The sequence below is a fragment of the Electrophorus electricus genome, chromosome 1 (genome assembly GCF_013358815.1).
Source record: "Electrophorus electricus isolate fEleEle1 chromosome 1, fEleEle1.pri, whole genome shotgun sequence".
Taxonomy (NCBI): domain Eukaryota; kingdom Metazoa; phylum Chordata; class Actinopteri; order Gymnotiformes; family Gymnotidae; genus Electrophorus; species Electrophorus electricus.
Window position 1 is genome coordinate 515,001 of NC_049535.1, and position 15,000 is coordinate 530,000.

The following is a 15,000-nucleotide window of genomic DNA, read 5'->3' on the forward strand; positions in this document are numbered from 1 at the left end:
TTATTAGTGGAATCAGGTGTGTGAGGTCTGGGTTGTGTTGTTAGAACACTTCTCCTAAGATGAGCTGAAATGATAGACAGCACAGCACTCCCATCCTGCATTACCGAGGTTTCTGCCCTGCCTGGCCTTCACTGGAGTGTAAACAGCACTCCATCAACACCCACACCACACTAAACGTCATCTAAGCAAACTTCAGGCTGGTTTGTGTGTCGCGTGCTCTTAAGCACAGACAACTACGATGGGAAAAGGCTTTTCTGAAGCTACAAGAGTGACGTGACAACACAAACCGTTCCATGGCAACACAGGGTAAGTGTAATTTTAGCAGCATCCTGCTGTAGAAGGCAGGCAGTGAGAACTGCAGACATGGTACTCAGACTACAATACTCATAATACATTACTCCTTCAGTAAAGAAACACACCACATTACCTCATATTTCAATGAAATGATAAATAAAGGAGAGAAAAACCCTGAAGATTCTCTCACACACATACACACACATTTATATACACACACACACACACACACACACACACACACACACACACACACACACACACACACACATACACATACACACACATACACACACACACACACAGCCACGGATGGGGGGTTCAGGGGGATGCCAGGTCCCAGAGGAGGTCCCAGAGTGGACCAGTAGTCATGGAAACTCCCCAAGGCTACATGAGAATGCAACACTACACTCCCTATACAACCATGTTTCATATACACTCCACTCATACATAAACCGTTGGCTTGGATGACAACTCATTGGTAGCTCATTGGTTAAGGTACTTGACTAGTAATCGGAAGGTTACCAGTTCAAGTCCCGCTACCACCAGGTTGCCACTGTTGGGCCCCTGAGCATGACCCTTAACCCTCAAGTTGTGTTCACTCAGAATTGTAAGTCACTTTGGATAAAAGCATTAGCTAAATGCCATAAATGTAAATGTAACACTCCTCCTAGACAGTCACATGTGTGTTACACTCTAGGCACATGTGTATCTGCTGGTAAAATACTGCACCTGCCACCATTCTGGTTCAACAGAACACTAAATCAGGGCCTTGAGCTCAGCCATTCAGACTAAAGACTACAGAAAGCTGCAGTTGCACAGTAGCAGTTACAGAGCCACACAGTTACAAAGTTATAGAGCTACGCCAGCTGCACAGTTAAACAGTTGCACAGCCACATATTTATTGGGTTCATTCACAAGCAGCCAGGATGCCCAAGCCAGAGTTTCAGAGCCAAAAACACCAGTGCACATGACAAAGTTGTTGCCAGACCTGAACCCAACTGAAACACACACAAACACACACACACACACACACACACAGACACACAGGAGAACCGATAAGATAAAGAGAGAGTTGTTGCCTGAGATGAACCCAACCAAATCGGGTACAATGTTGGAAGGTCGTGGCCTCTTTGTTCAAGCTGGTGTCGGAAACTTTCCATAGTACTGGTAACGACATCACAGGTCAACAGAGCAGCACTGATGTCAGAGCAGACATCAGCTGTGGAAACGTCTTCAGAGAAAGGTCTTACGTCTGCAAAAATGTCTACTGTCTGGAAGATAACTGCTGCTTGGAAATGCTGGTAGTGAGATCCTGAGCAGCCATGTTCCTGAACAAAACTCCAGAATAAAACAGGTCAAAAAAAGATAATTTGAAATATGCAAAAGAAGAGGGAGAACGTAAACGTGTGTGACAGTCGAGCAACGTGCTCGGCATTCTGGGATAGCAGGCCCTGTCTTGTTGAGTGAGAAGCGCTTTCCAAAACAAGGCTGGAGCACACAGGGGACAAACTCCACACGCGCTCTGCTCCCCGAGGCCCTACAGAACGTTTAAAATACACCTGGATGTTCCTGATGAAAATATTTAACCCAACGCCGCTGTTGAGTCAGACAACTCACTTCTACACCGCAATAAATAAAGAAATTACATTAATTTCAGGATGAATCTTAAGGCAAATGGATAAGTGGAATTTCAAATAAGGGAGAAAAGAGGAACCTTGAAACACCTTCATATGGGTGGGCCCCTTCGTATTGTTTATGTAACATGTCATGTATATAAAAACACTTCCAATGTACTGGACAATTCAACAATACTGGACCAGCTATGGATTTATGCCTGTTTTAAGCAACCAATATTCTGACACAGGACATTATACTCATTATGGTCACCTCCCATCTCTGAACCAACAGTGCAGAAAATTTGGTGGAGTGACACCCCCCAGAGTTACCCCCCAGAGTTACCCCCGTGGATCACTCCTCCCCTCGTTTCTACTGGTGTGTTTCACTGAAGTCTAGTCTTTATTCCAACACCTCATTTCCAAATATGTTTTGTACAATTTTTGACAAATAAGGCTCATCACTTCGAGCTAGCGTAATTTTGTTGTTTGAAATTTTGAAAATTGCATGATCTGATGTAGGACTGGTCTGATGTAGGACTGGTCTGAAGCATTACGAATGTGGCAGGAGCTGTGAAACTTTAGTGTTATTTTCCATCAAAGTGACTGAAAGCACACCTTGTGCATGCTGCGGTTTTACTTCTGTCTGAGAAGAGAGAGGAAGTTTGCTGGTGCCCACAGCTCGAACCTCGACAGACCACAGAACGGGAATGTGACGTTTCCTTCCGCAAAACAGATGGCAATTTCAACGAACGCGACTTTCACTCGCTACTTTGCTGTGCATCAGAAAAGGTGAATTTCTAGGTCACAGACACAGACAAACGAAGTCTGAACTGTCACACTTTGATGTCTGTTACAACCAGGTGTGAAAGTAAAGGTGACGAGCAAGCAGACATCTGGGCGGCTCAGTTTCATCAGACTCTTCCAACACACAGCATTTTTTACAAAGTGTCCACAGTTCAACACTTTAAACACAATCTCAGAAGGAAGCACAAAATTTGAGATTACGAGCCAGCAAGATAACTGGAATGATAATCTAAAACATAATCCTAAACCTAAACCATCTCCTACAAAGCTACTAATGTTAGTAAATAGAATCATTCTTGGATGTAATGTCCCTGTATAACTACTAACTATACTAACCCTAAAATATGATTAATGGCAGAACATTCACCAAGTTGTTTACTGCCAACTAGTCTGTGTACCAGATAGCTACTGCACAGACTCCTCACATTTGCCAGTTTCAACAAAGGGGATCAGTGATCAAAAATGCCACTTCTACACCTGCCCGCCAAACAGCCCAACAGAAACCAGTCTAAAACCATCTAAACCAGTCTTTAGTGGTGTTTTCACATTTGGACCACATGGTCTCCATCATGGTTTCCTTTGTTTATGTGAACATGTCAAATGTATTCAGACCTCCCCAAGGCCCCAGGAGAAGGCTGGCCTCAGCTCAGTTTGCACTGTGGACCGTCTGATTCATGAATCGTGAAAATGGATCTCTCTCAACGTCATCCAACACGTACAGGTAGAGACATGCCCTGGTCCTCCCATGTCCAGTTGATGTTTTTGTGCATGGCTAATCTACGGGCCTGCCATATACAACGAGAAGCTTCACAACTAAGACCAAGCTGGAGAAGAATGGCTGGACCCTGGTTCTCCTGCAGCTCCTCTTCTCTCTAGTCTTCTTATCTGTTTTATCTCAGTTCTGTTTTTGTTCTGTTTTCTCATCTTCCGCATGAAAATAACAGTAGCATTAAATTTGGCCACCTCGTGTACATGACCACAGTTCAGTGTTACACAGATGAGATCTCATCAGTGCTAAAGAGGACCAGAAACAGAACCGATTCCTCTTTAAACGTTCACTCACACTGTGAGCATGAGAAGATGTCAGGGCAGTAGCAGCTGGTGAGTTGAACAGATCTGAGCTCAGTTCACTTATAAAGAACTACATAAGAAAAGACCTTAAACCAAGCTACTGGACAAGGCTCTCTACATATGACACATGTAGGTTCACTCCAAAGGGCCTTATAATGCACCTCATGATTAATGCACATGTACTAAATCTCATAACTCGTATGTGAAGTTTCAGAGTTCTGGAAGACTGCAGAAATATCGCCTGAAATGCTAGATGGCCTGTTACTGATTTTAAGCCTAAAATTAATAGTGCAGAACACATAAGTTATTTTGAAGCATCCCACTGAGTGAGGAAAAAAAAACAAAAAAACAATGAATCAGTCTGCCTTTGTGGCAGCAGAAAAAAAAGAAGAAAAAAAAAAAATATATATATATATATATTTTTTACATTTATTTATTTATCCCCCTCCAGCTGTAAATGAGGTTTGGTCTAGTCACAGCTATGCAAACAGCAGAACTCATAACACAAAATGTCTACAGTAACCACCTTCCATGACTACAGCAGTGTCACCATGGAGACGGTATAAAAGTACTATGAAGAAATATCCCCCCACTCCTTTCATCCACAAGCCCTGTTAAGATGGTCAGGACACCCCACACTCTGTCATGGGTGATTCCCGTGATCACAGCCCCTAAAAGTTGAGACTAGCCAAGAACTTCTCTGTGGAAACATCTCCAGACCCCCCCGGGCATCTTCACATCTGTCACACACTTTCTGTGGAGACTGGAACAGCTGTCGAGTGGTTGTCCTGTCCGGCCCACTACAGGGGAAACAGCTATACATCACCTCCGTGTGAACAGTGCCACAGACCCGGCCAAAGGCGCACCTGGACCCTGGAATGAGGGGTAGAAAGAGAATCGGGGGCAGCAGTGTGACCCGGGTTGGGGAGGCGCTGGATTAGAGTCAGCTCTGGGATCCTGCTCTTACAGTCATGACTTACATTCATAAGGTGATTAGTGTGATTAGTGAGCACATAAACTCCCCAAATATCTGTCAAAACTGTGTGATAAAAGCCCACATCTGTGCGCTGGTGTCTGATAACTTTACAGTCAACACATGGAGCTGCGTAGCATGCGCTGGGAATGTCCTTCTCCAGCACATCACCGCGGAGACAACAGAGGGAGAAAACACCACATTATACTGGAGAGGAGACCTGCGAGAGCCAAGGATGGCTGTGCTGGTGGTACAGAGACAGTAGATCACACCACAATCCCCAGATGGACTGGAGGAGGATGTCAGTATGACAAAGGAATGTGTGGAGGTCCAGGATTCCTGCTCCATGTAAAGAACAGGCAGAAGGGATCCACTCTGCGAGACAGACGCCACGTCAGGCTTCCTTGCAAACCTCACACACCAACCACACTGATGCATTGCTCCTAATCCTCCATTAAAGGTGGATTAAGGGAGAGAGACACTGAGTAAACCTCCATGTACTTCAGCAGAAGGGCACTCATCACCAGGGCTTATTCCCGACAACCACCAGGCAAACAGCGGACGAGCCGTGACCTGCTCAGTGGAGGATAAATGAAACGCTAGTAGCTAATGCCAGATTAATCTAGATTAGGACAATCACACTGACCCAATGAACAGGCACAATCTAACCCTGAATAAAGTCATTTAAAAAAAACAGATGAATGACATTTGAATACACGATAAAGTGAATGAAGAAATTTAATTATGTTACTGTGTTAAATCACGCAATTAATATGACTAGACAGAGAAGGCCCAAGAACGGTTGTGGTTTACTACATTACAGAGTCTCTAGAGAGTTGTAAAACACCACTGCTGTTCCCTTCTAATCTGGTGTCCACCCGTCTAATCTGGTCTGAATGTCCGCAGGTGCAGCAGTCATTCATTAGTCTGTCTGTACACCTTTACCGATTGCACCTGGTCACTATGGAAACTGTGGCTGCCCCATTGGACTAACAAAGGTATCAACAGAGAGAGGGAGGGTGTAGAGTATGTGAACTGAGAGCTCAATCTCTGGTATCTCTGAAATCTTCACAGAAATGAGGGAAGAAAGACTGAAGAAGAAAAAGAGGATGAAAAACGTAGGACGACACCTGACGGCACGCGCACGACTGTTCACTCACCACAGCAACGGTATATCTGACCTCACTGCACGCCGCACGAATGTTCACTCACCACGGCAACAGTATATCTGACCTTACTGCACGCCACACGACTGTTCACTCACCATGGCCACGGTATATCTGACCTTACTGCACGCCGCACGACTGTTCACTCACCATGGCCACGGTATATCTGACCTTACTGCACGCCGCACGACTGTTCACTCACCATGGCCACGGTATATCTGACCTCACTGCACGCCACACGACTGTTCACTCACCATGGCCACGGTATATCCGACCTTACTGCACAGCTACACGCTCTCACTCACACGCCAGTTCACTCTGTAGGTCAAAAGGCAGAAAATCTAATTTACTATTATCCTGTGAGAGCAAACGACAGCTGGGAAGATGGAATGTGTGTGTGTGTGTGTGTGTGCGGGTGAACTGAAACAAATGTTTCCTTGCCTGCATAAATAAGGGGAAATGGAGGCATGATTAATTTATAATGAGAAACTGGAAAAGGGGTGAATGTAAAACTCGAGCGTGAGCGCGAGACGTTAAACTAGGACAGACCGTAACGAGTTACTTATTACCAGTCCCATTCAGAAAAGGCCTTTATACACAGCATATATGCAGCAGGCCAATACAGTGTGACCGTGTGTGTGTGTGTGTGTGTGTGTGTGTGTGTATATATATATATATATATATATATATATATATATATATGTGTCTACCTGTGTGTGCGTGCGTGTGTGTGGAAATGGGGTTTGGTAATGACCTATAATTCCCCAAATGAGGCTTGTTTGACATCACAATAAACTCGATATTCAGGTCTGTTCTCCACATAGCCGTGCGGTCTTGGGTCTCCATGCGCTCCAGTGGCCTCAAACTCAGAAAACACACAAAAGTGGGACACAGCAGCTCACATGTGACCCATGATTTACTCCAAGAGAGAGAAACTTCACAAACAACACCAAGACATAATTAAAGGCCAAAAATAGACAAAAAACAGACACACTAGAGTTAGAGGAACTAGTAAAACATCTCCCTTATGATGAAATTCCATTTCAGGGGACTTGATACTCTACTCACACAGCTCTTATAACCATCCCAGCATTCACACAGCTCTTATAACCATTCTAGCATTCCTACAGCTCTTTGATAAACATACAAAGAATTATTTATTAAGTCAATCCTCTAAATCTTTTATTTTTTGCATTAAAGATCTGAGGCCTCAGAATGTGTCAGGATAATTCATCATTTTTAATGGTGACTGCCTCTGTGTCTTGGCTTCTGGAGTACAATAATCACCAAAGGCTGCAACAAAGCATTCCAGTAACTTCAGAATCCAGTCTCTTCTCTCTGGTCTCCTCAGTTATAAACAGTCTCACAGTTTCTCCAATGGGGAGGTGTGCTCTGCCTGCACTGAATTACTGATCGGTAAGTATCCAACATATAACACTGCATAACCTAATCACAGTTAACAATTTTACATTTCTATAGTTCTAGGTCAATTGATCAGGAAGTTCCCTTTTCTACCATCTTCCCAACAGAACGGAATCTCACCATCAGTGAAACCCATCTTGAAACATATCTAGTTTAAAGTTCTTTAAAAAGTACAGAAGAGTAGATAATTGTGGATTAAGGAGGCGCTCCCGTTCCACACAGCAAACCTTCCCCAGCCCAAACGAAAGTGCTGCTTCCTCCTCTCCGTCATGTTCTTCATGGGGTAATACACTGCGATGAAGGATCTGTGGGTCTCTGGGTTCCCATATGACCCAGCACGCCTTGGGAGCTACAAGTTCTGCAAAGATCAGCACACCCCTCATCACCTCCATCAGGCAAGGCTGGGAGACTCCAGCCAAGTTCCCTACATATGCTCCACCCAGTGAAAAGCCCCAACCCATAAACACCAAAACATGTCAGGACTCCACCCACACAGTGATCCCACGAACATCAAAACCAAAGAATAAATGTCTCTTCTTTTCAGTGCCAGAAATGAACAAATGTTTCAAAAGTTCTACAAAAAGTCATTCATATCAAGGGACTCCTGGTGTCTGTGTGTGTGGCTGAAACAGACTGCACGAGCTGTCACGGTTCTACTAGGAGAAGGAGTTTTGACTGTTGCAGCAGATGTGATCCAGCTGGATGGGTCCCGGGACCATGGAACCCTCTCGGAATGCTCTGCTCTTAAACATCCGGGTGAGTGTCGAGGCAGATGACATGACAAACTGAGTCCTCACTCTTTCACTGTAGTGATAGATGTGTTTTAATATGAGGGCTTTCTCAAACACAAGGGAGCTTTACAAAACAAACAAAAAGTAGAAATACAATCAAAATAAGGAAGACATTACAGAGGGAAAGAAAACACAAAGTGTCCGTGTGAGAGAGAGTGGTGTGGTGTGTGTGTGTGTGTGTGTGTGTGTGTGTGTGTGAGGGAGCGAGGAGAGTGAGGCAAGACTCCTTAGGACACAAAGTTGAAGCAGACATTTAAATTTTAATATTAGTTTTAATTTCTGACCAAGTTATAGAGAGACTCTGACTCATATTCTCAGCCCAGTGTACATGTGAAATTGATTCAATTTATGGTTCAGCTTTGAAATAAAGCCAGAGAGAAATCTGCAAACACCAAACAGACTGAACTCAAACACCCGACATTCTCCGTGGAAAAAAGATTTTGTAAACATAGACTTGCACACAAACCACAAAATGACAAAATGTATACCCCCCCCCCCCCCGAGCTTGCATCAGACTAAGTGATGTGTGCGGCTACACTGCAGAGTGCAATCAGATGACCTGTTGGGACTCTAAAAAACCCACAGAGGCTCAACTTCAAATGGTACTATCTGAAAAATTCTTTATATACGATACAATGAACCCAACATGGTGTTCATTATAATAACCTCTTACTGTAATTATAGCCCAACTGGGTTTCTATGGTCAGCCTTCTCTCAAAAAAACTCTAGAAGGCAGAAAGGGGTCAAGGGTCAAAGGCCTGCTGTGTTTGAATCCACAATTACAGATGTCATGACCTAATCATTAGATATTAGCTACTCTGGGAGCGCCACACGGGACAGATGGTTTGTGGTGGGAACAGACCATTTCTGTGACCACGGAGACCATCACAGGAACGCTGGCCCAGGACAGGATGTTCCAGCACATGGACCAGGTCCACACGCACCTCTCCCTCCACAAAAGGCAGGAGCTCTACTCCTTATGCAGCTGTCCTGGCTTGTCCAATAATTCATCCCTCACAAACTCAGGTTCCAGAGTCAACAGGCAACTGGAAGGTAACTAAGACTCTGATTCTTATACACCTGGACATCTGAGGTACTCAACATGAACCCGTAAACAGAGATCAAGGCCTGGGGACTCTTTATGGACCGAACAATACATCGGCTGTTATTATTGTCACAACACTTGTCTTAGTACTGCTGGTAATGTGGAAGACCACAATATGCAAATGAGGCCTCAGACAAATCTGCTTTTTTTTTTTTTAAGCACGTGCTGTAACATCCTGACCAATCCCAGATGTTCCAGATGAGATCTCTGTGGGTGTTCTGCTTCTTCAGAGCAATGACATCATAAAACAAACATTAATATTTAACGCTGTACTACAAGGCTCTACCAGTGTGGGTCCTACACTCTGCTACGGCTGAGTCCACTCAGAGCTGGAGTTCAGACCCTCCTGTGAGACAAAGAACAAACAATGAAACTACAGAAAATAAAGCCAAGAACATCAACTCACAAACAGGTCAGGAGGAAGCAGAGCGACAGGGACCGGAGCCAGTGCACTTGCACACTTCCCAGTGCATTACAGTGGGAGCTTGCCTACTACAAACAGGAACCAGAAGTGCTTGTCTGTGTCCTTCAGAAGTACGCAGGTCTCCATAAGCACAAACACGCCACACACTTGTCACATGGCTTCACAGCTCAAAGATCCAGTCTGGGTGTAAACTCCTCAGAGCTGGTAGACAGAGAGAGGTCAAAACAGGCAAAGGAATGTGTGCGCTGCCTGCCTGGCACACCTTTAAAAACACACACACACACACACACACACACACACACACACACACACACACACACACACACACACACACACACACACACACACACACACACACTCACACACTCACACACACTCACACACACACACACACACACACACACACTCACACACACACACACACACACACACTCACACACACACACACACACACACACACAGAATGAGCTGATGGGTTAATTTCATATACAATGCCATGGTTTCAGAGCATAAGAATCTAAAGTTGTCTGTCTTATTGTGTGTTTGCGTGTGTGTGTGCACGTGTGTGTGTGTATTCTTTTATTATTACAGCTAAGAAATTACTAAAATAACAAGCATGTCTCTGTGTTGCTCTCTGACTGCACTTGTTACAGCAGGTCTTACCAAAAGGAATAAATGAGACCCTTTTTACTGTAGAGGTGCTGACAAACATGTGGATGAGTCCTCCCTCAGAACACTCAGAGGGTTTACCATGAAGACTGGGGGACCCGGGAATGCACTACGCACACAGTGGGCTGAGGAGCTTCTTACTGCCATTTGTTCCTACTAGTATTTGTATACAGTGTATACAGTGTATACACATCGAGTGTATACACATCGTACTTGAGTGTCAAAGTTTTGCCAAGTGGCTTCATGACCAGAACAATGTCTTTAATACAATGTATTTAATGCACATATTTAATACAGCAGCACCTAAATTGTAGCTTTTACACTTAAATAACACCTTTATTTCAGTGTATTGAGTAACAGATGTACTAACATAGCCAAGCTTTGAGCTGGGGATGTCACACACAGATCAGGCCAGTGCTGAGGTTCCACTATTAGCCTCCAGCTTTGATACACCACTTTGGAGTCCGAGTCATCAATGGAATTGACTGAGTCATTTATATAGTACACAGGGGCAATGGTAGCTCAGTGGTGAAGGTACTTGACTCGTAATTGGAAGGTTGCTGGTTCAAGCCCCATCACTGCTCAGTCAAGTTGCCACTGTTGGGCCTCTGAGCAAGACCCTTAACCCTCAATTGCTTAAGTTGTACTCAATCATAATTGTAAGTCGCATAAATGTACTCAGTGAGCAGCCGGTTGGCTCTCAGCAATCACTCATTTTTCAGTCAGTTTAGGTAGAGCTGTGTGCACTGTGCTAGTTTCCGTGCAGTGACCCCCAGCACTGAAAGCCCTCAGCAGCCAAAGGGAATGTCCTCTCCCACACGGCCAGAGAAGCTCTCCACATCTCACACACAAACGCTTTGTCTTCGGATCTCAGCAGTACTGAGCTTAAAACCCTCTGGGCTTTGTTTGTTTTTAACTTTGTTCAGTAAACTCTCAGACATAAGGAAAATCTCCTCCAAAGCAGGTGTCTTACATCCACTTCAGACCAGCACGGTTACAAGGGCAATAAATGGAGAATGACAGCACTGCCATCACTCATTCAGGAGTGCAGACCAGGCAGGGATTAAAGACCACCATTCACGCGTATACACATTAATGATTTCTTAAGAGTTGGACGAGTGATGCGTTTCTTTCAGAGTAGCTGTTTCATGGTACTTGGCAGTTGGCTTCCTAAATCCGATCAGTAATAAATTAAAGAGAAGATAGATAGATGTGGTCCATGTGGGAAAGCGGATTAGAAGAACATCTAACTCTCCCATCTATAGCCCACTTACAAACAGCAGCTTTACAGAGAAAGCCCAAGATCTCACACACACACTCACGTTTATAGAAGACCACCTGCTCATGGCTCCTCTGTCTATCCAATGTTCTAATGAGGATCAGATCACAAAAATGAGACAACATCAGGATCACAACACCAGACACACACACACACACACACACACACACACACACACACACACACACACACACACACACACACACACACACACACACACACACACACACACACACACACACACACACACTCTCTGAAGCCCTTCACAACACCAGACAGACAGACAAACTGTTAGCATCTACCCAGTAAACATCTGAACTGGTAACATTTACAAACATTACTACATTGAATGTAAGCCTGAAGCATCTTTAAAATGTTTTAATTGTTTTAAAATAAATGTAATAAAATAAAAATTTAAAAATTAGCAAATATGAAGTGATTATTTTACTTCCATTTCCCAAAACAAAAGCAAAATATTTTTGGAATTCATTACAGATTATAAAAGATAGAACAAGTCTAATTTTAAGGTACCTACAACATTCTAACAGATGTCTACTCCTAGCACAGACATTACCTTGGACAGAGGCTGCCAATCTGCTGAAATTGTGAGTTTTCCACCTCCCAGAAGATTCCCTCCTTGGCCTACAACATCTGCAAACTATTAGTACCCCCCCAGAACAGCAAAGGAAACACTAAACTGTAGTAAAGGCATTTCTGATTGACTTTTCACAAAGTAGGTGGTGCTATTTACTAATCACCACGTGTTGGCATTTAATGAAATGGAACAGAACCAGTAGTGAGCAGTCAGTCACTGGTTCAGAAACCTCAGACTTCAGCTGTGTTCACACTGCAGGTAAAAGTGGCCCAAATCTAATCTTTGTCTCCATGTTAAACACACAGTGGTCATTTGGATGGCACTGTGAACAACAAAAACAGTATCTGACCTTTTTGTGCCACTTTCATGTGTGGTACTGAAGTGGTACTGAAGATACTGTAAACTACAAACAAACATTTAGACTTGAGCAGTCAGTCAGATTTGGACCGCCTTCACCTGCAGTGTGAATGTAGTTTTCACACTTGTCCCAAACAGTTGTGTCCACACCCAGGATCGATTCTGGGCTGGTTTGCAAGGGGCTCATTATCACACACAAGAACTCCATCTGAACCATCACGTCTCTGGCGTAGGTTTGCAAGTTAGCCACTATGCTCATCTGTTTACTGTTTTTTATTATTCTCCTTGATAAAAAACACTCTGGGGCAGAGAACAGCACCCCCTTTAGGAGACACATGGCATTCCACCATGAAGGAGCACATGTAAACAAGGAGAAGACAGCTTCCACACCTGCAGGGGCCCACACCAGAGCTCACTAGACACCAACCCCAGTCCAACTATTTCAGAAAGCCACAGATCAGTGCCCTGGACCGCTCCCTGGCTCAGCTTTCACACTTGGCCAAACTTACCGAACTCACAAAGTAAGTGGACCTGGATCGGGAAAACCCCTCTAGCATGAGAATGCCCTAATTCACTTTCATCTGCAGTGTGAATGTGGTCTCAAAGCATCTCAACTAAACGCCTGCTGGAAAAAGAGACTCCAAACCAAGAAGATTAGGGAAGACATTCCACAAATGAACAGGAAATACCTCCACAAAACACAGGAAACTAAAACACATTATTGCTAAGTTCACTGTGATATGAGCCAGGGTTTCTATACGCTCTCACTAACCAGTTACGCTCATGAGCCTTGAACCCATGACCACAAAATCAGGGCTAATCAACAACGCCTGTGCTGTAGGGGTTATTGAGCACATAAGCCGTGTACGTCTGTGGACTAATGATCTGACACAGAGACCACAACACTAAACATGAGGGTTTGAGCTCTCCCAGGACAGATGCTTGTGCTAAAGCATCCCTCTGCTAAGCTTGTGTGGGACACACCAACGCTGACGTTCAGTATAACCCTTTAAGGAGGTTCAGTACTAGTGATAATGGGTACTGAAATGGAGTCCTTTAAAACAAAGCACTACAGGTCCCAGTGGGTGGTGGGCCAGCCACAACGTCACGAAAGAGAAACTCAATGTCAGCTCAGGGACCTTTGACTGATTGTATCTAAAGCCACTGGTCTCCAAACGTGAGTGTTAAAAGCTGACCGACGCCAGCCCCTAACAGGAGGAGAGTTGTGGTTTTCTCATCTACACACCATAGTGAAATGGGACCATCATAAAAAGCATTCCAGCTTTTATGAGGTCACACATTTCTTACGTGACAATTGTGTGTCAAATAATGTCAGGTCAAGGTGAAGTCTGTCCTCCTGTATGGAACAGTGGTTATACTGTATTTCAATTACACCTCCCCTCCCAAAATAGCACAGCTATAAAAAAAAAAATAAATAAAAAAAGGCAAAAGAATTCACCCCTTGAAGTTTTGTTCAAATGGGTCCTCTTTAAAAGAAGGAAGGAACTTCAGTACATACACATGGTCAGACTCTGAAAGCCTGGAATCCACCTCAAGACCCAAATCCTTTAATGCCGCTGTCCGTGAACGGCCTGGTCCTTGTCCATCAGAAGCCGGCCAAGATCTCCGAGCTGTGTGGACCCGGAATAACCATCTGTGCAGGCAGTCCCTCCCGTAGCCACAGACCACTGCTCTAGAATATCTGGCAGAAGGCTTACTGGTCCAAGGTCGAGAGTATCCAGTAATGTAGTGCGTTTATTCCCAGCTGCGCGCTCCTCCTCCATGGCTCGGAGGTGACGCAAAGGCAGAGAGCTCCTGGAGCTCCAAGGCAGGGTGGGAGGGACTGGCGGTGACCCCTGAGACCACTTCCCTCTGTTGCTCTAATCCCCATTCCATCAGACTTCCTTCCTGTAGTTCCCATTCCGCAGGCCAAATATCCCAGTCCAGTCCTACAGTGCTACACTAAACATGCACTGGCTGGTTCATCACTAAACAAGGCACCCTTATCATTCATTTTTTTAATTGACAAAAATGAACAAATTGATTTGGTACAACAAGGATCAGTTCTGCATTGTGCCAAGATCTGTTCACTGTTATCTGCTGTACTGAGGTTATCATCACAATTTACTGCACAGAGCAGAAGAGAAGTCCAGCTACAAACGGAGGAATGGAGCTACCAAAGATGAGATCAAATTCTACACACACTGAGAGTGCCAAACATTCAACCATGTTGCAAACTACTGTTTGAAAACATCATGAATTATACAGAAAACATTTTTAAAAAAGAAAAGGAGAAAGATTTCAGAGACAGACCAGGAGGTTTTTATTAAATGACACCACAGGTCCTAATCAGTCCCTCTGTACAGCTGCACTGACCGTCACATGAACTGTAACTGTAGTGTTTCCTTCTGTAATTATTTACATACTCAAA

At 44.2% G+C, this 15,000-nt stretch overlaps 1 protein-coding gene across 2 annotated transcripts in view; it reads right to left on the reverse strand.

Annotated features, from left to right (window-relative positions):
* Positions 1 to 15,000, reverse strand: part of ccdc102a (coiled-coil domain containing 102A) — a 45,978-nt gene that overhangs the window by 27,308 nt on the left and 3,670 nt on the right. The window contains exon 1 of one of the 2 annotated variants that reach the window (XM_035531535.1): positions 14,089 to 14,287. The exons of the other annotated variant lie outside the window; for it this stretch is intronic. The gene's annotated coding sequence lies outside the window, so the exon portion shown is untranslated. Of the gene's footprint in view, positions 1 to 14,088; positions 14,288 to 15,000 lie in introns of those variants that run through there. 2 annotated transcript variants of the gene reach the window in all.